Source organism: Hemiscyllium ocellatum (genome assembly GCF_020745735.1).
Source record: "Hemiscyllium ocellatum isolate sHemOce1 chromosome 27 unlocalized genomic scaffold, sHemOce1.pat.X.cur. SUPER_27_unloc_6, whole genome shotgun sequence".
NCBI classification, from domain to species: Eukaryota; Metazoa; Chordata; class Chondrichthyes; order Orectolobiformes; family Hemiscylliidae; genus Hemiscyllium; species Hemiscyllium ocellatum.
In genome coordinates, this window is record NW_026867515.1 from 213,319 (window position 1) to 238,302 (window position 24,984).

General features: G+C 46.3%; 1 protein-coding gene and 1 pseudogene across 1 annotated transcript in view; both read left to right on the plus strand.

The window, feature by feature from the left end:
• Positions 1–5,925: 5,925 nt before the first annotated feature.
• Positions 5,926–24,984, plus strand: part of LOC132808494 (zinc finger protein 850-like) — a 45,952-nt pseudogene continuing 26,893 nt past the window's right edge.
• Positions 16,700–24,984, plus strand: part of LOC132808471 (zinc finger protein 239-like) — a 290,995-nt gene continuing 282,710 nt past the window's right edge. The window contains exon 1 of the mRNA XM_060822132.1: positions 16,700–18,754. The gene's annotated coding sequence lies outside the window, so the exon portion shown is untranslated. The remainder of the gene's footprint in view (positions 18,755–24,984) is intronic.

Consider the following 24,984-nt stretch of genomic DNA (forward strand, 5'->3'; position numbering starts at 1 on the left):
TTTGTTTCATTTATCTTGTTTAATTCTCTGTTATGACTACACTCTGTGCCTGGATGGTTGACAGGCTGGGAGATTGTGGGTTGGGGCTTGATTACTGAATGTTTTATTGTTCCAGAAGGTGTAATAGGGAACAGGGAGATCGACAGAGGACAGAGAAATCCGGCCCTGAAATCCGAGGTGACACCAGACTACCGTGTGCTCAGGGCTTTGATGAGCAGTGCCAACCCTCTGCCTTTACCTCAGTTCCCATCTGACTACCCCCTCGATATTCAGGATCCAATCCTTGTCATCCTGAAGCCATGTCTTTTTTAGGAGTCTCAGATCATAATTATTCTCTTCAATGTGTGCAGTTAATTCATTCACTTTTGTTACAATGCAGCACACATTCAGACACACTGTTTTTAGATTCAAGTTTTGTGACCTTTAAAATCCAGTTTTGATTGCTGGTACATTTACTCCCCTTGTACCTTTCTATCGTTCTCTGATGTTTATTTTCCACATCACTATACTGCTCACATGCCTTGATTTGGATTGGCCATGCTAAATTGCCCAGAATGTCCAGGGATGTGCAGGTTAGGTAGGTTAGCCATGGGAAATGAAGGGTTGTAGTTTGATAGTAATAGAAGCAGGAGTTGGCCATTTGGCCCATCCAGCCTGCTCCACCATTCATTAAGATCATGGCTGATCTATCCATCGACTCAGCTCCTCCTCCCTGCATTGTCCCAACTACCCTTCATTCTCCTACCATTGCAAATACCCATTTAACTCTGTGTTGAGTTTAGAGTCATAGCAATGTTCAGCATGGAAACAGACCCTTTGGTCCAACCCGTCCATGCTGACCAGATATCCCAACCCAATCTTGTCCCACCTGCCAGCACCCGAACCATATCTCTCCAAACCCTTCCTATTCATATACCCATCCAAATGCCTCTTAAATGTTGCAATTGCACCAGTCTCCACAACTTCCTCTGGCAGGTCATTCCATACACACACCAGCCTCTGTGTGAAAAAGTTGCCCCTTTAGTCTTTTATATCTTTCCCTTCTCACCCTAAACCTACGTCCTCTAATTCTGGACTCTCCACCCCAGAGTAAAGATTTTGTCTATTTATCCTATCCATGTCCCTTATGATTTTATAAACCACTATACGGTCACCCTTCAGCCTCTGACGCTCGAGGGAAAACAGCCCCAGCCTGTTCAGCCTCTCCTTATAGCTCAAATCCTCCAACCCTGGCATCATTGTTGTACATCTTTTCTGAACCCTTTCAAGTTTCACAACATCGTTCCGATATGAAGGAGACCAGAATTGCACGCAATATTCCAACAGTGGCCTAACCAATGTCCTGTACAGCTGCAACATGACCTCCCAACTCCTGTACTCAGTACTCTGACGAATAAAAGAAAGCATACCAAACACCATCTTCATTATCCTATCGACCTGTGACTCCACTCTCAAGGAGCTATGAACCTGCATTCCAAGGTCTCTCTTAGTGAAGATGCCTCTCCTGCTTCCATGGGCAGAGAATTCCATAGATTCACTACTCTTTGGGGAAAGCGGTTCTTCCTCATCTCGGTCCTAAATCTGCTCCTCCTAATCTTGAGGTCTTATCCAGCAGCAGAAATGACTTGATAGCGTAGGGCTTCATCCCCACCGTGCAACAAATTCTCACCTTCCATCAAAATCCCGGATGTAGTTACTCACTCAGTTGCTGTCTCACAAATGCAAGATTTCATTGTAACTTCTTCTGCTCCCATTAAGGGCAAAACATCTTTGAAAGCTGCTCTGAAACTCCAGCCATCACAATCACACTTCTGCTTTCAGCGAAGAAGATTAGAGTCATACAGCACGGAAACAGACCCTTTGGTACAACTCGTCCATGCTGACCAGATATCCAAAATTAATCTTGTCCCATTTACTAGCATTAGGCCCACATCCCTCTGCATCTGGATGGGTACATGAATACGAAGGGTTTTGAGGAATATGGGCCAGATGCTGGCAAATGGAAGAGATTGATTTCGGATATATGGTTGGCAGAGACGAGGTGGGCTGAAGGATCTGTTTCTGTGATGTATGACTCTAACTGTCTTCGGTGAAAACAGAAGTGTGGTTGAGAAGATGGGACTTTCAGAGCAGCTTTCAAAGATGATTTGCCCTTACTGAGAGAAGAAGAAGTTACAATGAAATCTTTCATATGGGAGACAGCAAGCAACTAAGTGAGTACATCCGGGATTTTGGTGGCAAGTGGGAATTCATTGCACTTTGAGGATGAAGCCAAATCCTATCCAGTCATTTCTGCTAGTGGCTGAGACAAGGCCTCAAGCTTTGGGGGAGTAGGTTTAGGACAGAGATGAGGAGGAGGAAGTGAGGGCTGCTGCTTTTCCCAGAGAGTAGTGTATCTGCGGAATTCTCTGCCCGAGGAAGCAGGCTCCAAAATGCCCCGGTCCTAACTCTTCAACTTGACATACCCGTGAATGTAAACTCTGAAGTGTTTTGGTTAACTGATGCAAATATTTCCACTTGTTCAACAATCCAGTGCCAGCTGCTTCAGTCATTGAGATGGTTTTGATTCATCTAAGAAAATCTATTCCTATGAGACAATATTCATGACAATGTACGCGAGGTGATACTATATATGCAAGTTGTAGACAATTTAAAAAGGCCGACCAAGCAAGGAGGTGGTTAACAAACCCAGGGCATCCCTCTTAGAGTATGCATCTTGTTTGTTTACAAATTAAACATGCTTCAGATCTTTTCCTAGCTGCTTTCTGAAAATCTGGGTGCCACCAGGTTTGTGAGTGTGTCCAATAATGTACGTAATCAACAGAAATAGGCAGCAGCAAAGAATGAACACAAACCAGTGCAGCAGGGGGCACCCACATTTTGGTTTGAGTATTGAAGGAGTACCCTTTTTGAGGCCCCTGTGATATCAGTCCCATACCCAGGCTAATCTGCATTGAAACCAGATTATGAAGTTTTAACCTTTCTGCAAACTTCTGTCTGTGTGTCTCTCTCTGTAACATTTTCCAACTTTCTTCATATCTCAGTTTGTCAGCTTTTGATTATTCCTTCCTTCCTTCCTTCCAAGGGTAATGAGGCACTCACATTCCAGAACAGCCCAAGTTAGGGAGTTGAGCCTCATAAATCCTGGCTGTGACACATTGCTGCTTAACCAAGTGTGCAAACTCTAAATCCCTCTCAGCTGTTCCATTTGCAAATCGAACACTGTTTTCAAGGCAAGTTGTTCATGTCTCTGCATTAGTCCACAACCCAGGGGAAATACAACGGAGTCTTTAATAGTTGCCCAATGTGTACTGTATACCAAATTCATTCAAGTCTGGACATCCTGAAGCGAGCAATTATACTTCAGATTTCTACTCGCCAATTAAAACTAATGTTGGGCACTCAAACAGATCGGAGGCATCTTGAAGCATGCCACGGTCCTCAGTGTGGGTCCAGGGCTTATCAAATAGGGTTTCACCTCTCGTAACCCTGGGGCAAGCAAATTCATTATTACTAACTTTGTAAAGCACAAGTGCTCTCAGCAACATTACGTCCAGACACTAGGACCCTGTTGAGTTCTCTCACGAGTATCTTGTGGCTGAGTAGGGAGAATTGTAACAACATTTCTAACAGCACTTTTGTCCCTGGCCAGCTTTCCTCTTTATTTTGGACACATCAAAAGTAGCAACCACCCTCTATATTTCATCTCTCATCGGCCGGTGACCTGAGAGAACCAGGGTATCTCCTGCCTGACTCACCAACTGTGGGGGATGGAAATAAAGCCCCATGTCATGAAATAATTTGTTTATCAGGAAGCAGTACAGCTGCAAGGCCAACCGTCTCCGCTGAGCCTGGGAAACACAAGCTTTAGCAAACAGGCACTAAGCTGAGATTCAAAATGGTTTCCAGGCTTTACTATGTGACAAAATGGCTGACCCAAATCTAACAATTCTCCCACATCATCGCAGGGAATAAAACAAGAAAAATGAAACAAAATGAGAAATAAATAGGTGATTGTCCTTAATGTTTGTTCATTACGAAGTAAACAAGAATTAGGGGTCTCCCAGGATTCTTATGGTGCCCTACTTGAGGAATTCTGTCCAACAAGTTTAATTGGAAGCAGTATCTTTCGGAGTGCAGTTCCTTCATCAGGGGATTGTGGAATATAAGATTGTAAGACACAGAATTTATACCAACAGTTTATAGTGTGATGTAACTGAAATTATATATTGAAAAAGACCTGGATTGTTTGTTAAGTCTCTCATCTGTTCGAATGACCATGATAGTTTCAGTTCTTTCAAATGTAAATCACAAAACTTTTTTAAATAGCTAAATCCTCAAGTGAACTTTACCAATTGGTGTCACGTCAGCCCAGATAATGTATTGAAGGTGTGAGCTCCCCTGTGTGAGACTGTCTGTGCCACAATGGTTAAACTGACTTACAGAATCTTACATGGATTCATGCAGTTTTTGAGCAAAGTAAGACATAATTCTGCAAGTACAAATTCACCCAACAAATTTGTTTGTATGTGTGTGGGGATGTATATTTGCAGATACATTCTATGTGCATTTTTTAAAGAAAAAATCTGCAGGCAGTCAATACATGTAATAGTTTGTAAATTCGACTTTGGAAACAGAACCAGTCTGACTCAAGATTGTGATACAGGCAGACATTGATCTCACACCTTCAATGCATTGTCTGAGCTGAGATGTGAGCTTTTGCTATAAAACCTTGTTATCTTGAGAAGGTGACAAGAAGTAGTTCAGGGATTTACATTGCAATGAGATATGCAACCTATTTGAAAAAGTGGAAGACTTAACAATATACCATTTCAGTGGCAGGACACTGGAATGTTTTGCTCTAAATTGTGTCTTAGGATCTTATCCTCCACAGCCACCTGATGAAGAGGCAGCACTCCAAAAGTTACTGCTTCCAAAGAAGCCTGTTGGACTACAACCTGGAGTTGTGTGATTCTAGTATCTGGTCTCCAGCATCTGCAGTCCTTGTTTTTTCCTCGTTGATTTAACCCTACTGTGAATCCTCTTGCAAGGATGCCTGCCTTGAAGAAGTTTTCCTCCTCTCTCTACAAGAATCTCAGGGAGTCCCTTTCCCACTGCAACTCTCAGGTCATTTCCTCTGCCCTGAAGCTCTTCAACCATGTCCTGAAACAGACTCACGACCACAGCCACATTTGCTTCCTCAGTGCCTGCCTCCGTAACCAACTCATCCTACACAGACTCCGGACCATCTTTAAACCAGCAGAGTTCAGATCCGAACAGGCCAATCCACCCTCCTATCTGACCTATCACCTTCATCCCCACCCCCATTCACCCATTGTACTCTTTGCTGCCATTCCCCACCCTCCTCCCTGACCTATCCCCTCCATTCTCACCCCCATTCACCTATTGTACTCTATGCTACTTTCTCCCCACCCCCACCCTCCTCTCATTTATCTCTCCACCCTGTAGGCTCTATTCCTGATGAAGGGCTTTTGCCCGAAATGTCGATTTTCCTGCTCCTTGGATGCTGCCTGAACTGCTGTGCTTTTCCAGCACCATTCTCATCAAAAGTGGATTGGCCGTGTTGAATTCCCCATAGTGCCCAGGGATGTGCAGGTTAGGGTGGATGGCTATGCTAAATTAGGCATAATGTGCAGTAAGACGCATGACTCAGGGTTCAATGTAGGGGAATGAGTGTGGTGGGTGACCCTTGGGAGGGTCGGTGAGGCCGAGTGGCCTGCTTCCACACTGTGGGGATTCTCTGAAGGGAAGGGGTTTTGGAAAGTATGTTCTCCTGCCCTTCTGCTGCAGGCGCAGCGCTTGCGCAGTGCGGCGTCCCGCTGTCGTTCTTGCCCCGCCCCCTGCACCGTCCCTTTTCCTCGCCCCGCCCCTAGTTCATTTGTGACGTCACAACGCGGAAGTGGCCCGGTCAGTTTCAAAGTGAATCTCCCTCCCTCTGGGTAACTCTTCATCCTGGGAGGGAGACAGAGATGGGAGGAGGGGAAACTGTTCACTTGAAGCAACTGGAGTGAATCCAGGGAGGGAGCAGACTCTGCAAACTCAGGTATGTGTCTTAGTTACCCGGGTGAGGAGGGACGGAAGGATAGAGATTGGGAAGGGAGAGGGCTGGATATCTTTTCTGTTTTGATGTTTAAAATGCACCCGATTCCCACCAGTAACTGCAACAGGTACAAGTATAGCACATGCAATATTCCTCATTGCAGCTTCAAGCCGGTTTTGCATCCTCTGTTCTTCCTCCACTTTGGCTTCAGCACGTTCAGCTTCCTTCCCTCATTCCCATTCCCCCGCCCTGATGTTCCAAGCTGACCCGCAAAAGATCGGTTGGTCCTTCCATTCTTTCCCGGTGGCGCCCATTACTCTTGCCTATTTCTTGCCTTATCCAGCCATGTGCGTGAACAAAGTGTTAGCGTTTATCCTCTTTCACTGCCAGGTGCTTCCTTGTAGGCGAAAGCAACATTTCCTCCCATTTTTCGCCGACACTGAGCCTTCTGTCCTCCTTGATTGTGTTTTATTTTGTTTTTGTAGAAGCGGGAAACAGATGCTTATAACTGTTTGTACGAGCATATCTAGTTTAACCTACACCCCCTCGCCTCACAGCACCTTTATCTGTTTGTCTGTAATATCTACCATTGTTTGCAGGCACATTTCATTCTTGTATGCACATTTTAACTAATACAGAAGCAATTATATATTTCCTTCACATAGTTTTCACTCTTGTTAACTCCACTCTTGGCTGAAACAATTATACCCTGGCGTTAGTTCATTTACCTTGCAGAAGCAATTATGGTTACAGAAGTAACACTGCTTTACCTATATTCCACAGGGGTGACCCTACAACCTTGCATAAAATAATGTGGGGCATGGCGAGGGTAAATAGACAAGATCTTTGATCTGGGGTTGCTCATAGGTTTCTTTTAAATCTCGCCCTAAACCTAAGGGGCAACTCCTATGTACAGAGGGTGGTGTGTGTAAAGAATGAGCTGCCAGAGGAAGTGGTGGCTGCTGGTACAATTACAACCTTTAAAAGGTATCTGGATGGGTATATGTTGGGAAGCATTGAGAGGGACATGGGCCAAGTGCTGGCAAATGGGACTAGATTGATTTAGGATATCTGGTCAGCATGGACGAATTGGACTGAAGGGACTGTTTCTGTGCTGTACATCTGTGATTCTGGCTTGCCACTAATGTTTGTCACGTCTGTATGTTCAGTTTCTCCCTGGTGTTGGTGTTAATGCCTTGATGTCTTATTTTGCTCCCCACTTCCTGGGGACATTAACCATTTCCTGTCTGGTTGTTCTGATCTGGACTGCTGTCCAGATCTTCGGATTTCTGGGATTGGTCAATAAACACATCTGGAAATGACTCTTTGTCAATCACACAAGCAATAGTTTATTCTTTGATACGGCCGGGTCGGTAGACTCTGATCAGCCCAGAAGGATTAGATTAGATTCCCAACAGTGTGGAAAAACATGCCCTTTGGCCCAACCAGTCCACACCGACCCTCTGAAGAGTAGCCCACCCAGACCCATCTCCCTCTAACCATTGCACCTAACATTATGGGCAGTATACATGGCCAATTCACCAAACCTGCACATCTTTGGATTGTGGGAGGAAACCCACGCACACATGGGGAGAATGTGCAAACTCCACACAACCAGCCGCCCTGAGGCTGGAATTGAACCTGGGACCCTGGTGCTGTGAGGCAGCAGTGCTAACCACTGGGCCACCAATGAGTACCCCCCGAGTGCCAGAAGAATCTGCCGACTTCCTCCAGGTGTTCCGGTTTCCTCCCAGAGTCCAAAGATGTGCAGGTCAGGTGGATCGGCCATGCTAAATTGCCCATCGTGTTAGGTGCATTAGTCGGAGGGAAAATGGGTCTGGGTGGGTTACTCTTCGGAGGGTCAGTGTCGACTGGTTGGGCCGAAGGGCCTGTTTCCAAACTGTAGGGAATCTAATCTAATCTATTATAATTTCTTGTAGACGACCTATTCTTGAAATCGTATTTGTCGTGTCTGGGGGTTAGGGTTAAACCGTTACTTCTGCGATTAATGGTTAGGTTCACATTTGTTACTTCTGCATTTGCAATTTTTTTTCCACTGGATTTACGTCAGTCTGTGGTTTGTTCTGAGTTGCGAGTATCTGCCTGACTCAGTTTCCATCGAGTTAGCCAAGCAGAAGCCATTTTGTCCTACCTCCCATGTTAAAGTGGAAATTTGAGGCGGCCCAGGGAATCCTTTGTGGACTCAGACCTGTAAAGCCTCTCTCTTGGTTTGTCCTGGCGATTGTACTCTTTGGAAGCCTGGAATAAAAATCTCTCATCATAAAGTCCCAAAATGTAATTCAATTCAATCCAGAGCAGATAAGCACTAAGAGTTAATTTTGTCCGGGATTCAACAGCCTCAGCACTAAAATGGTCTCTCTCTCTCACTCGTGTCCTTTGAACTCTCAAGTCAGCAAATTTTGTGAATGCCCTGCTTGCAAGGGGTAGTAAGAATCCATTATAATGGACAAGATCCAACCATTAATTACAAAGCTATGGATAGTACCGAGTCTTGTTTCAGGGTCAGATTCAAAGACTATCAATAATTTCACAAGGGAACGGCTGTGAATGTAATCACTTGGTGTGCTGTTCGCACAGATTCACCGATGCTGAGGCAAACCTCCTGAATTGCCTTACAGCATCCTGTTACCACTTGGTGAGCCCAGGTGTCCCTATCTTTAAGTTCTCTCCTCTTTCTGAGCCTTCCTGCCTGTTTATTTCCTAGTGCAGGAAATGTACACAATAATATAATAACAGAAGAATATTCCACAGAAAGTAGAATTGCTTGTTCTGAATTTCTACCCTGCACTGATAGTGATGACTTTTGTAATCTCTCTTTGCAGAGTATTTGAAAATCTGAAGACTAAAGTTTCAAAATCAATGGATGAAGGGTTTACGCCCGGAACATTCACTCTCCTGCTCCTCGGATGCTGCCTGACCTGCTGTGCTTTTCCAAAGCCACATTTTTTGACTGACTCTCCAGCGTCTGCAGTCCTCACTTTGATGTCAATGTCTGACAGTCACTCAATCCATTGGGACCACAACAATTTTTGACTGTGATTTCTGTGAGAGGGATCAACACAGTTTGGTTCCTGTTTGAGGACGTTTTCAGCATCAGTGGGACTGGACGAGAGACCCCACTGTGTGTGGAGCCTGAAACAGTTATACGGCCTGAGAAGGGGATTTCACGGTAGGGAGGGGCTCTACACGTGTCTGTGAGCAGCTGAAGCTGTGGCCATGGAGAAACCTGAAGAAGCCCGCCCTGTGGAGGAACCGTGGAAGGGTGGTGACTGTGGGAAAGGCTTCCGTGTCTCGTCTGCCCTGGAGACTCATCGGCGTAGTCACACCGGGGAGAGGCCATTCCCCTGCACCGACTGCGGGAAGGCCTTCAGCACATCTTCCCATCTGCAGACCCACCAGCGGGTCCACACAGGGGAAAGGCCCTTCACCTGCTCTCAGTGCGGGAAGGGCTTCAGTACTTCCTCCAACCTGCTGACCCACCAGCATGTCCACACTGGGGAGAGGCCGTTCACCTGCTCTCAGTGCGGGAAGGGCTTCACCTGCTCCTCCACCCTGCAGAGCCACCAACGGGTCCACACGGGGGAGAGGCCCTTCAGCTGCCCCGACTGCACGAAGGCCTTCAGCACTTCCTCCAACCTGCTGGCCCACCAGTGGGTCCACACCGGGGAAAGGCCATTCACCTGCTCTCAGTGCGGGAAGGGCTTCACCTGCTCCTCCCGCCTGCGAAGCCACCAGCATGTGCACACAAGGGAGAGGCCCTTCAGCTGCACCGAGTGTGGGAAGGGCTTCACTTGCTCCTCCACCCTGCGAAACCACCAGCGTGTCCACACCGGGGAGAGGCCGTTCACCTGCTCTCAGTGCGGGAAGGGCTTCACCTACTCCTCCACCCTGCGGAACCACCAACGTGTCCACATGGGGGAGAGGCCCTTCAGCTGCCCAGAGTGTGGGAAGGGCTTCTCCTGCTCCTCCACCCTCCAGACCCACCAGCGTGTCCACATTGGGGAGAGGCCCTTCAGCTGCTCTCAGTGCAGGAAGGCCTTTACCCACGTCTTCTCCCTGATGAGGCACCAGAGGATCCACACGGGGGAGAGGCCTTTCAGCTGCCCAGAGTGCGGGAAGGCCTTTACCCAGGCCTCCACCCTGCTGACCCACCAGCGTGTCCACACGGGTGAGAGGCCCTTCAGCTGCCCAGAGTGCGGGAAGGCTTTTACCCAGGCCTCCAATCTGCTGACCCACCAGCGGGTCCACACCGGGGAGAGGCCGTTCACCTGCTCTCAGTGCGGGAAGGGCTTCAGGTATTCCTCCCACCTGCTGATCCACCGGCGTGTCCACACAGGGGAGAGGCCCTTCAGCTGCCCCGAGTGCGGGAAGGGCTTTAGCACATCCACCATCCTGCTAAGGCACCAGCGGATCCACACCGGGGAGAGGCCATTCATCTGCTCTCAGTGGGGGAAGGGCTTCACCTACTCCTGCAACCTGCGGAAGCACCTGCGAGTTCACGTGCCGTCGCAGGGGGATTGAAGGAGTGACGGCCGAGTCCCATTATCGATTGGACTATCAACCCGGTTCCAGGGACTCCCGGGTTTGAATCCCGCCACGACAGATGGCAGAATTGGTATTCGGTCAGAAATGTGGAGTTCGGAATCTAACAATGAGACCAATTTTTTTAATCCTTGTGCCTTTTATTCTTGCTTTTACCTGTGCAACTGTTTATAGTAACGTGTAAACACTAGTGAAGGAGATTATGCACCAGCATTTTATGTTCCTCAGTCATTGAAGGGGCAGGACTTGTTGAGAATAATTAGTAAAGCAGGTTGTGCACTAAGCCTTGTTAACATCGATATAGTTTGTTCGTTGGAAAAGTAGACTTTTTATTATTTAGAGTCATAGAGATGTGCAGCACAGAAACAGACCCATTGAGTCCAACCTGTCCACGCCAACCAGATATCCTACATTAATCTAGTCCCCTTTGGCAGCACTATATCCCTCTAAACCATTCCTATTCATATACCCATCCAGATACCTTTTAAAGGCTGTAATTATACCAGCCTCCACCACTTTCTCTGGCAGCTCATTCCATACACACACCACCCTCTGCATGGAAACATTGCCCTTCAGGTACCTTTTGGTACCAACTATGTCCTCTAGTTGTGAAGGTCACCCCAACACTGAGGAAATGATTTAAAAACATTGCTTTTGCATTTAGCTGGCAGCTCAGTCAAATATCGAGCCACATGGGGGGAAAAATATTGCTCTGCCCTTTTTGATCTCCGATAGGCATTTGGAAACTTAAAATCTGTCAAAAACACTAGCATTGCTACAGCGCATATTGTGTACACTCCTTGGTGTCAACAAGCAGGGCACATGTTTGCCAGTGTCACCAAAACATTGGGCGTGTTCCTCGCTGTCAGCAGAAAAGGGGCAAAACCTACTTTTGATGGACAAAAAGGATCACTGGAGGACCGGAAGGAGACTTGTCCTCCTGCCATTCGGAGCTCCCCTATTGGTGAACGCGGAAGTTGGGCCATGAGGTTCTGAAGTTCCTGCCTCTCCCCTCTCTCAATGAAGATTGAGCTTCACTCAGACTGCAACTTCCTTCCTCTGTCCATCATCTGTGAGTACAGCATTCTCTTTTCTCACCCCCTTTTCCATTAACGTTTCATTCTGGGGTTCAATTGTTGACTTGTAGCAACTGAAAGGAATGCGAGTGAATCCAGCGAGGGGACAGACTCTGGAAAAATTAGTCTAGGTCTTTCTCTCAATTGGCAAAATAGACAGGCAGGAGGCTGGAAGAACGCAGCAAGCCAGGCAGTATCAGGAGGTGGAGAAGTCGAGGTATCTGTGTAATCTTTGTTCAGGATTGGGGGTGGGTATATGGAGAGCTGTGGATCAAGGGTGTGCTGGGGGCAGGGTGATGAAGTGAGGATAGGTGGAGACAGGTAGAAGGTACAATAGGTGCAGGAGTTGGCTCTTCTGCCCTTCGAGCCAGCACCACCATTCACAATGATCATGGCTGATCATCCTCAAATCAGTATCCTGTTCCTGCCTTATCCCCATAATCTGGATGGTGAATGGGAGGAAGGAATCTCGTTGGCAGGGAAGAGTGGAAGGGGCTGGGAAGTGAGTTGGGGGATGGGATGGGAGATTATTTGAAAATGGAGAATTCAGTGTTGAGTCCTCCAGGCTGCTGACTGCTCAGACAAGATGAGGTTTTGTTCCTCCAATTTGTCAGAAGGGGAGTGGGAAGGGGCATTAAAATGGGTGGAGACTTGGAAGTCCGCAAAGCCTCTGCGGACCCGGCTGTGATGCTTGGCAAGCCATTCCAAGTTTACGCTCGGTCTTCCTGACGTAGAGAAGACCATAACTGGCAAAGCACAGTGGGTCGAGCAGTAGGACAGTCGTAGTTTGGGGCACAAGCTCTTCATCAGGAATGATGCGTGGATGTTCAGAGGGGCATCAGCGTCCTTCTGTGCCAGTTGTCAGACAGGTGCAGCAGGCAATGAGCAAGGCAAGTGGTGTATTAGCAAGAGGAATTAAGTTCAGAAGTGGGAATGTCGTCCTGCAGTTAGGGGGTCATAGCCTTGAATATATTCTGAGTTCACATGATTTTAATGTGGATGCTTGTGGGGGAAGGCAAGAAAATGGTTTTAAGACCAGTATCCAGTTTTAAGACAGTTCCAGAGTCAGACAGCACAGAAACAGATTCTTCAGTCCAACTAGTCAATGCTGACTATGTTCTCAAACTAAACCAGTCCCACCTGCCAGTGTTTTGGCCCGTATCCCTCCAAACCTTTCCTATTCATGAACTTATCCAAATGTCTTTTTAACGTCGTTACTGTACATGCATCCACCACTGCCTCTGGACATTTAGTCCTCACGTGAACCACTCTGTATAAAAGAATTGTGCACTCCACGTCTTTTTAAAATCTCTTTCTCCTGTCACTGTCAAAATTTGCTCCCTAATCTGAAACCCCAACCCTAGAAGGACACCTGTCGTTCACCTCATCTCTCCCCTCATGATTTTATAAACCTTGATAAGGTCACATCTCCACCTCCAATGCTCCAGTGAAAAAGTCCCAGCCCATCCACCTAGATGAAGGTAGATCCATATCCAGTCATGATTGGTTCAATGCTGGTCCCAATTCTCTCTCGGTGTCCAGGACAGCAAGAGACCACAAGACATAGGAGCAGAAATTAGGCCACCACGTCTGCTCATTCTATTCAATCATGGCTGATAAGTTTCTCATTTACATTCTTGCGCGATAAGCAAAGTGAAAACGGAGCGAGTGTGGGATGGAGATTTTCAGCTTCCAGGGAATGAGAGAAAGAGTTCACTATAAATTAGAATTTATGGGATCAGCTGATGAGCCAAGGAGAGTCATTTGAGTTTAATTTAGAGAAATCAGAGGTTTGCATTTTGGTCAAGCAATCCAGGCAGGACTGACACAGTTAAGGGGAGTGTTGCAGAATAAAGAGACCTTGGAATGCTGGAGTCTCAGGTGGACAGAGTAGTGAAGGCAGCGTTAGGTTTGCTTTCCTTCATTGCTCATGGCATTGACTATAGGAGTTGTGAGAGCACGTTATTCACCCTTCCCACTCGAATGTGTGCTATCTAACTGCTTAACTGTTTTTAGTGAGTCTAGTCCACACCTCCCGCTGCTGCCATAACGTGGTTTGTTTGGAAGCCCGAGCTTTCAGAGTGATCAGATTTACTTTAGATTTTATTACTTAGTGAGGAAACAGGCCCTTCAGCCCAAACCAACCCTTGGAAGAGCAACCCACCCAGACCCATTCCCCTACATTTACCCCTTCACCTCACAATACGGGCAATTTAGCATGGCCAATTCACCTAACCTGCGCATCTTTGGACTGTAGGAGGAAACCCACGCAGACACAGGGAGAATGTGCAAACTCTGAGGTGGGAATTGAACCCAGATCTCTGGCGCTGTAAGGCAGCAGTGCTAACCAACAGCGCTGCTGCTGCTTCAGGTGGTTGTGGAGAATACGATGATTAGACGATTTACAGCCAAAGGAATCCAGTGTCATGGAGATGTGATACATTCAACAATTTAGATTAAATCGTTCATCTTTTAGAATGGGGTTCTGTTCTTTGGTATGTTAATCCCAGAACCTGTTTCAAGTAATTTTCTCAAGAATGGAATTTTAAATGCAGAGCTTTTCTCTCAAAAATGTCAGGCTGACTCGACGTTGGGACCCAGACAGAATTCACACCTATTGAAGAGTAGGCTGGGACCTTTTTTCACTGGAGCACAAGAGATTGAAAGGTGAAGGTGTCGGGTGCCTCATTAGCGAGTTTGTAGATGACATTTAGATTGATGGAATATCAGAGTTAAGGGGACTGTCAGACGATACAGCAGAATATATAGATTGGAGAGTTGTGAAGAGAAATGGCAGATGGAGTTCAATCCAGACAAATGGGAGGTGATGCATTTTGGAAGATGCAATTCAAGAGCAAGCTATACAGTAAATGGAAAGGTCCTGGGGGAAATTGATGTAGGAGATCTGGGTGTTCATGTCTATTGTTCTCTGAAGGTGGGCGGCACTGTGGCACAGTGGTTAGCACTGTTGCCTCACAGCGCCTGAGACCTGAGTTCAATTCCCGACTCGGGCGACAGACTGTGTGGAGTTTGCACGTTCTCCCAGTGTCTGCGTGGGTTTCCTCCGGGTGCTCCGGTTTCCTCCCACAGTCCAAAGATGTGCAGGTCAGGTGAATTGGCCATGCTAAATTGCCCGTAGTGTTAGGTAAGGGGTAAATGTAGGGGTATGGGTGGGTTGCGCTTCGACGGGTCGGTGTGCACTTGTTGGGCCGAAGGGCCTGTTTCCACACTGTAAGTAATCTAATCTAATCTAATCTAATCTAATCAGGTGGCAATACATGTCAGAGTGGTCAAGGCAGCATACAACATGGGTTCCATCATCGGACAGATTGAGTAAAAGAGCTGGCAGGTCATGTTAAAGATATAAAAGATTTTGGTTTGGCCACATTTGGAATACTGCGTACAATTCCAGTCCCCAGATTTCCAAAAGGATGTGGATACTTTGGAGAGAGTGCAGAGGAGGTTCGCCAGGATGTTACCTGTTATCGAGAGTGCTAGCTATGAGGAGAGGTTGAGTAGATTAGGATTATTTTCATTGGAAATAAGGAGGTGTGGGGGGGGAATCCTGACAGGCCTAAAAACCGTGAGAGGTGTAGACAAGAAGAATTATTTTCCCAGAGAGGGAGACTTAATTACTCAGGCTCACAAGTTCAAAGTGAGAGGGGAAAGGTTTGAGGGAGATATACATAGAAAGTTCTTTACGCAGAGGGTGGTCGGTGCCTCGAATGCATCGCCAGCGGAGGCGGTAGGGGTGGGATCGAGAGCATCATTTAAGATGTATGTAGACAGATACATGAATGGGCAAGGAGCAAAGGGATACAGATCCTTAGAAAATAGGTGACAAGTTTAGATCGAGTATCTCGATCAGCAGAGTCTTGGAGGGCTGAAGGGCCTGTTCCTGTGCTGTAAGGTTCTTTGTTCTCTTTATAGAGGTTGACAAAACCATGAGGGGCAAAGATAAGGTGAACGGCATGTGTCGTTTCAAGATTTGGGAGCAAATTAAGGTGAGAGGAGAAAGGTTTAAAAAACATATGACGAGCACTTTTTTTTAAAAAGTGGTTTGTGTGTGGAATGAACGTCCAGAGGAAATGTTGGATGCAAGTTGAGTAACAATGTTTAAAAGACATTTGGATAAGTACATGAATAGGAAAGGTTCGGAGGAATATGGGCCAAACACTGGCAGGTGGGACGAGTTTAGTTTGTGAATATAGTCAGCATGGACTAGTTGGGCTGAAGGTAAAAACAATGACTGCAGATGCTGGAAACCAGATTTTGGATTAGTGGTGCTGGAAGAGCACAGCAGTTCAGGCAGCATCCGAGGAGTCCAATTTAGTTGGGCTGAAGGGTCTGTTTCTGTGCTGTATGACTAATTGTTCTGTACTAGTCTTAAAATCACTTTACTTGCCTTCCCCCATCAACATCCACTTCATTGTTGTTCTAAAATCAGATGAACTCAGCCTTGAGTACATTCAATGACCCCCTAACTGCAGGAAGACATCCCTACTTCTGAAATCAATTCCTCTTGCCTTGCTGATTACTTGCTGCACCCGTCTGACAACTGGCAGTGACTGGTGTGGATGGATGCTGAGGCCACTTTTTACATCCACACATCATTCCTGAGGAAGGGCTCGTGCCTGAAACGTCGATTCTCCTGCTCCTCGGATGCTGTCTGACCTCTTGTACTTTTCCAGTGCCACACTTTTCGACACATCTCCAGCATCTGCAGTCCTCACTTTCTTCACATCCCAATATATCACCATTTAAACAACGTACCTCCTTTTGGCAGTTTTTTTTTCATTAGAAGCTATCACTTCACACTGTGGGACTGCATTTGCCATGTGTTTGCCAATTGAGACACAGACCTGGACCAACGTTTCCCGACTCTGTCCCCTCCCCGGATTCACTCGCTTTCTTTTCAGTTGTTCAATTTAACCCCAGAATGAAAAAAATGAAATGGAAGAGAGTGCCGTACTCACAGATGGTGGATAGAGGAAGGAAGTTGCAGTCTGAAGTGAAGCTCGATCTTCATTTGGAGAGGAGCAGCAGCTTCAGAACCTGATGGTCCATCTTCCGCATTCAGACAATTGGGGAGCTCTGATTGGCAGGAGGACCAGGCTCCTTGTCTGGCTTCTCATTGGTCTATTTGAAGAAGGATTTGCATACAGCGAAGAGCATGCGCGGCTTTTGCTGAACCAGCACAGAGCAATAGAAATGTACAGCATGGAAACAGACCCTTCAGGCCAACCCGTCCATGCTGACCAGATATCCCAACCCAATCTAGTTCCGCCCCTCAACACCTGGCCCACATCCCTCCATACCCTTCCTATTCATATACCCATCCAAATGCCTCCTTAAATGTTGCATTTGCACCAGCCTCCACCACTTCCACTGGCAGCTCATTCCATACACTTACCACCCTCTGTGTGAAAAAATTGCCCCATAGGTCTCTTTTATATCTTTCCCCCCTCACTCTAAACCTATGCCCTCTAGTTCTGGACTCCCCGCCCCAAGTGAAAAATCTGTGTCTATTTATCTTGTCCATGCCCCTCAATATTGTAAACCTCTATAAGATCACCCCTCGGCCTCTGACACTCCAGAGAAAACAGCCCCAGCCTGTTCAGCCTCTCCCTCTACTGCAAATCCTCCAACTCTGGCAACATCTTTGTAAATCTTTTCTGAACCCTTTCAAGTTTCCTAAGTTTCCAATAGAAAGGAGAGCAGAATTGCACGCAATATTCCAACGGTGGCCTAACCAATGTCCTGTACCGCCACCACATGACCTCCCAATGCCTATACTGAATATTCTGACCAGTAAAAGAAAGCATACCAAACACCACCTTCACTATCTTATCTACCTATGACTCCACTTTCGAGGAGGTATGAACCTGTACTCCAAGGTCTCTTTGTTCAGCAACGCTCCCAAGGGTGTTACCATGAAGTGTATAAGTCCTACTAAGATTTGCTTTCCCAAAATGCAGCACCTCGCATTTATCTGAATTAAACTCCGTTTGCCACTTCTCAGCCCATTGGCCTATCTGGTCACGGTCCTGTTATAATCTGAGGTAACCCCCTTCGCTGTCCACTACACCTCCAATTTTGGTGTCATCTGCAAACTTACTAACTGTACCTCTTATGCTCGCATCCAAATCATTTATGTAAATGACAAAGTAGAGGACCCAACACCGATCCTTGTGGCACTCCAGTGGTCACAGGCCTCCAGTCTGAAAAATAACCCTCCACACCACCCTCTGTCTTCTACTTTTCAGTCAGTTCTGTATCCAAATGGCTAGTTCTCTCTGTATTCTTTGAGATCTAACCTTGCTTATCAGTCTCCCATGGGGAACCTTGTCGAACGCCTTATTGAAGTCTATATAGATCACATTATTGCTCTACCTTCCTCAATCCTCTTCGTTACTTCCATAAAAAACTCAATCAAGTTTGAGAGACATGATCTCCCAGCACAAAGCCATGTTGGCTATCCCTAATCAGTCCTTGCTTTTTCAAATACATGTACATTCTGTCCCTCAGGATTCTCTCCAACAATGTGCCCACCACTGATGTCAGGCACACTGGCCTATAGTTCCCTGACTTGTCCGTACCACCCTTCTTAAACAGTGGCACCACGTTAGCCAATCTCCAATCTTCTGGCACCTTACCTGACATGCACAGTATGGTCCATGGAGATGCTGTTTCTGATGGATTTAAAGTGTCCAAATGACACAATTTCTCTCCCCCCACCACCCACTTGACATAACCATGCAGGCTCCTCGCTATTTGATGTTCATGTTACTTAGAACCCTCATGATTATATCAATGAGGTCACCCCTCAACCTCCTGTGCTCCAGTGAAGACAGCCTCAGCTTCTCCTTATAACTCAAACCCTCCAGTCCTGACAACATCCTGGTAAACCTTTACTGAACCCTCTCTAGTAGAATTCTTCCTATTACAGGGCCACCAGAAGCGCTCTCAGTACTCTACAAGTGACTTCACCAACATCCTGTACAACTTCAACATGATGTCCCAACTCCTTTATTCAATGGTGTGAACAATTAAGGTAAGTGTGCTGAATGCCTTCTAAAGCACCCTTCCAACCAGTGATGCAACTTTCAATGAAGTATGTACCTGAACCCCCCTCCCCCACCATATCCCTCTGTACAAGCCCTGCCCTTCCTTATTTTAGGAAAATGCAATCCCTCACTTTTATCTATACCTCTCTCATACTCACGTTCTCTCTCAGACATACACACAGTCTCTCAGGCCTCTCTTCCATCACACTCACTTTACAAAGCATGTGCACACATACCCTTACGTGCACACACACAACCATAGGATGCATTTGCAGAATTATATTTGCAGATATATTCAATGTCGCACAAAAAGCACACAACATGCAGGTATTCAATCCATGTAATGTCTTATAAATTCCTAGCTTGGAAATAGAACGAGTCCGATTTAAGATTGGGATACTGACACACCTTTCATGCATTGTCTGAGCTGAGCTGTCATCTGTTTTTAAAAAAACCTTAAGTTACCTTGAGCATGACTTAATAGTAGTACTGCGATGTACACATTAATGAACTAAAACCTGCAACCCATTCTAAAAGATGAAAGACTTATCATCAATCTACATTTGTCAATATATCATATCAGTTGCATGACACTGTGACCTTTTGCTCTTAACTCTGCATCTTATGATCCTGCTCCACAGCTACCCGATGAAGGAGCAGCACTCCAAAATCTAGTGCTCCCAAATAAAACTGTTGGACTATAACCCGGTGTTGTGATTTTTAAACCATGTCCCACCTAGTCCAACAGCAACACCTCCACCTTCTTTCTAATGAACACAGCCCATACCTCCCGGTGCTGCCAGTAAACTGCCGATGAAACGATGCAGTGCCTGCACTCCTGAAAAGTTTATAATTTCTAATGAAACCAGCTACTCATTCACTGCTCCATCTGATACACGACTTTGGAAACTTAGTGCAGGAGGCTGCAAGAAATGAGCAGCTTTAAAACAAAAACCGCTTGGAGCTTTCAATGAGAGCCTAAGCCCAGCAGTACGTTCTGGTTACCTTTTTGTGGCCCAACATTGTTACAGCTTCAGATGCCCCCAGCAAAAGGGCAGAGAAAGAGTAGCTGTTTTTTAGACAGCTCAACAACAGAGGGAGGAGCAAGGGGCAGGGCACGACGCCTACGTTGCCTTGCACAGTTTACAAAAATCCCTTCCCCTTCAGAGGCTCCCCACAGCGTGGAAGCAGGCCACTCGACCCAAAGACTACACACCGATCCTCCAAAGGGTAACCCACCATGCAATTCCCCTACCCCTATTGCTCAACATTTACCCCTGACTAATGCACCTAACCTGCACATCCTTGGGCACTATGGGTATTTCAGTACTGACAATCCACCTGAACCTGGACAACTCGTATATGCCAACCAGATATCCCAACCCAATCTAGTCCCACCTGCATGGGGCCCATATCCCCCCATTTGCCTTTTAATTGTTGCAATTGTACCAGCCTCCACCACTTCCTCTGGCAGCTCATTCCATATACGTACCACCCTCTAAATGAAAAGGTTGCCCCTTAGGTCTCTTTCATATCTTTCCCCTCTCACCCTAAACCTATGACCTCTAGTTCTGGACTCTCCCATCCCAGGGAAAAGACTTTGTCTATCTATTCTATCCATGCCCCTCATGATTTTATAAACTTCTATAAGGTCACCACTAGGCCTAAGACGCTCCAGGGAAAACAGTCCCAGCCTGTTGTCTCTCCCTATAGCTCAAATCCTCCAGTCTTGGCAACATCCTTGTAAATCTTTTCTAAACCCTTAAGTTTCATATCTTTCTCATAGGAAGGAAACCAGAATTACACGCAATATTCCAACTGTACAGCAGTAACATGACTTCCCAACTCCTGTACTCAATATTCTGACGAATAAAGGAAAGCATACAAAACACCATCTTCACTATCCTATCTACCTGCGACTCCACTTTCAAGGAGCTATGATCTTGCAATCCAAGGTCTCTTTGTTCAGCAACACTCCCTAAGACCTTACCATTAAATGTATAAGTCCTGCTAAGATTTGCTTTCCCAAAACGCAGCACCTCACATTTATCTAAGTTAAACTCCATTTGCCACTTCTCAGCCCATTGGCCCATCTGATCAAGATCCCATTGTAATCTGAGGTAACCTCCTTTGCTGTCCACTACATCTCCAATTTTGGTGACATCAGCAAACTTACTAACTATACCACTTATGCTCACACCCAAAAAGTAGGGGGCCCATTATCTATTTTCCAAATGGAATTTACAATATATTACACGTATTGACTGCTGCAGATTGTGCAGTCTTTCAGCAAAAGTAGAATGTTTAGGGTGCAGGTTTGCTCGCTGAGCTGTAGGTTTGATATCGAGACATTTCATTACCTGGCCAGGTAACATCATCAGTGGCGACTTCCAAGTGAAGCGAAGCTGTTGTCACCTGCTTTCTATTTATGTTTGTCCTGAATGGGGTTCCAGGGGTTTGCAAGGACTGCCACAAACAGTACGTAGGACAAACAGGAAGAAAGTTAGCCACCAGGATACACGAACACCAGCTAGCCACAAAAAGACACGACCCTCTATCCCTTGTAGCCCTACATACAGATGAAAAAAACCACCACTTCGACTGGGACAACATCTACCCTGGGACAGGCTAAGCAAAGACATGCCAGAGAATTCCTAGAGGCCTGGCACTCCAACCACAACACCATAAACAAACACATAGATCTAGATACCATCTATCAACCCCTCAGAAAATGAACAGGAAATGACATCACCACAAACCCCAGGAACCCCATCCAGGACAAACATATAAATCGAAAGCAGGAGACAACAGCTTCGCTTCACTTGGAGGTCGCCACTGATGATGTTCCCGAGCCAGGTAATGAAACATCTGGATATCAAACCTACAGCTCAGCGAGCAAGCCTACACCCTAATCCTCAACCTGAGCTGCAAACTTTGCGAAGTAGAATGCATTTGCAAACATCATGCTGCAAACACAAACTCACCCCCATGGATGATCTATCTCGTGTGTGAATGAGATAGAGAAATAGTCTATTTCCGTGCTGTATATCTCTATTTGATAACCGATGCTTTATTTCTGTTGGTGTAAATGTTGTTGTAATTCATTGCTGGATCCTAATAGGTGTAAGGGTGACAGAATTCCCCAAGTAGGGCACTGTAAGATTCCTGGGACACCCCTATTTCTGGTTGACTTCCTCATGAACAAACATTAAGCATGTGCACCTATTTATGATTTTGTTTCATTTTTCTTGTTTGATTCCCTGCTATGACTACACCTTGTATTAGGATAGTTGACAGGCTGGGAGATTGTGGCTTGGGTCTTGATTGAATATTTTATCGTTCCAGAAGTTATAAAAGGCGGGGTCAAAGCTTTAGCAGAAATCCAGCAGAGCTGAGAACAGACCGACATCTTAGTCTGTGGGAACAGGGAGATCAACAGAGGATAGAGAAATCAGGTCCTGAAACCAGACCACCCTGTGATCAGTGCTTAGATTAGAGGCATCCTTCTACATCAGTCAATGCCAGTTGTCAGACAGGTGCAGCAAGGCAAGTGGTATATTAGCAGGCTGAACTGAGATTAGAAGTGGGGATGTCTTCCTGCAGTTAGGGAGTCATTGAATTTATTCAAGGCTGAGTTCATCTGATTTTTGAACAATAAAGTGTGGATTTTTATGTTGTGTGCATGAGGGTTTTTTTGTGGTTTATGTGTTGGATGCAGGTACAGTAACCACATTTAAAGTGGAAGGCAAGAAAATGGTTTTAAGACCACGACAGAACAGTTACGGTCAGACAGCAGAGAAACGGACCCTTCATTCCATGCTGACTATGTTCTCAAACTAAACTAGTGCCACTTGCCAGTGTTTGGCCCATATACCTCCACACCTTCCCTATCCATGTACTTATCCACATGTCTTTTAAATGTTGCATCTGAACATGTATCCACCACTTCCTCTTTACATTCACTCAATACATGAAACACTCTGTTATAAACAAACTTTTCCCAATTCTGTCCATTCCATGGGTTCATTCTCTTTCCTTTCAGTTGCTGCAAGTCATAAATCGAAGCCCACAATGAAATAAATGGAAAAGGAGTTGTGAAGAGAGTACCCTACTCACAGATGGTTGACAGAGTAAGGAGGTTGCAGTCTGGAGCAAACCCAAAACGTCGATTTTCCTGCTCCTCGGACGCTGCCTGACCTGCAGTACTTTGCCAGCACCACTCTAATCTTGACCCTGATCTCCAGCATCTGCAGTTCTCACTTTCTCCTGTAAGAAATCAGCAGTTTTAAACCAAAAACCTGTTGCAGTTTAAAGCTCTCATTGAGAGTCTGAGCTCAGTGTGAAGTTCAGGTAATCTTTATTGTGACCCAACTTTGTTACAGCTTCAGAATCTCCCAGCAGAAAGGCGTAGAAAAAGTAGCAACTTTTTAAAAACAGCTCAAGGTCAAAGTGCAACCCCTCACTTTCTTTATTATTGGTCACCACTGAGTTGTCCCTTTGTAATTAGATCCTTGATATCGCCTTAACCTGGAGGAAGTATTGCCTCACTCAGTATTTTCAACCTGTATCCAAGTAAGTTGGATGAGCAGCGTAGAGTCAACCAGACTATTGTGGGTCTGGAGTCACGTGTAGGCCAGACTGGGTAAAGGATGCAGCTGGGACGACTGCTCTGATAACTGCTCAAGTCTTCCCTAAAAAAAGAACTGAGTGAATCAGATGGGGGTTTTCTTCCACCCCCACCCCACCGACAATAGTTTCACCGTTAGATTCTGAACTCCAAATTTCTGACCAAATTCCAATTCCGCCATCTGTCGTGGTGGGAATCGAACTCGGGAGCCACTGGAACTGGGTTGATAGTCCAGTTGGTAAAGGCACTCGGCCGTCTTTCTTTCAATCCTCCTGCAATGCCACGTGATCCCGCTGGTAGGTCAGCAAGGAGGCGGCCTGGGTAAAGGCCTTCCCGCACTCGGGGCAGCTTCAGGGCCTCTCCCCCATGTGGATCCACTGGTGGGTCTGGAGGTTGGAGGAATCGCTGAAGCCCTTCCCGCAATCAGGGCAGTGGAACGGCATCACCACAGTGTGACTGCGCCAATGAGTCTCCAGGGCAGACGGGAAACAAGCCTTTCCCACAATCGCCACACTTCCATGGTTTCTCCACGGGGCGGGATTCCTCGGGTTTCTCCATGGCCAAAGCTTCAGCTGCACACAAACGCATGTGGAGCTCTCCACCGTGAATTCCTCTTTCCAAACCATATAGCTGTTACACGCTCCTCACTCAGTGCACTGTAACGGTAGGGTCTCTCATCCAGTCCCACTGATGCTGAAAACGTACCCAAACAGGAACCAAAAAGCTTTGCTCCTTCTCACAGAATCATAGTTGCAAACTGTTGCAGTCCCGATGGATTGAATGACTGTTAGACATGGACGTCAAAGTAAGGACTGCAGACGCTGGAGAGTCAGTCAGAGTCAGAAAGTGCGGCACTGGAAAAGCACAGCAGGTCAGGCAGCATCCGAGGAGCAGGAGTGTCAACGTTTTGGGCATAAGGCCTTCATCTGTTGATTTTGAACCTTCCATCTTCAGATCCTGAAATGTAAAAAGAGATTACAAAAGTCATCACTGTCAGTGCAGAGTAGAAATTCTGAACAAGCAATTCCACTTTCTGCGAAATATACTTTTCTTTTGTTATTCCACAAAATTGAAAGCACCATCCCACTCTCTCTCCCCCTCTGTTCTCACTCTGATCTAACTAATTCCCCTGAAGGTGCTGATTCAGGATCTTCCGGGGGCAGGAAAGCAAAAACGTCAAGACTGACATCTCTCTGAATTTTGGATAACTCCACCTGAAAGTTAATATCTTTCACAACATTGGGATACTGCTGAGAGGTGAGGAGGTCTGATTTTGGGAAGCCCAAAAAAAAAAGTTTGTGCCAATCCCTTCCCTTCAGAGAATCCCCAGAGTGTGAAAGCAGGCCACTCAGCCCCACAAATCCACACCGACCCTCTGAAGGGTAACAGACCCACACCTATTCCCCTACCCTGATTGCTCTACATTTACCCCCTGATTAATGCACCTAACCTGCACATCTCTGGGCACGGTCAATTCATCCTAACCTGGACAAAAGTTAAAAATCACAACACCAGGTGAGTGTTCAACAGGTTTATTCGGAAGCACTCGTTTTCAGAGCGCTGATCTTTCATCAGGCAGTTGTGGAGAAT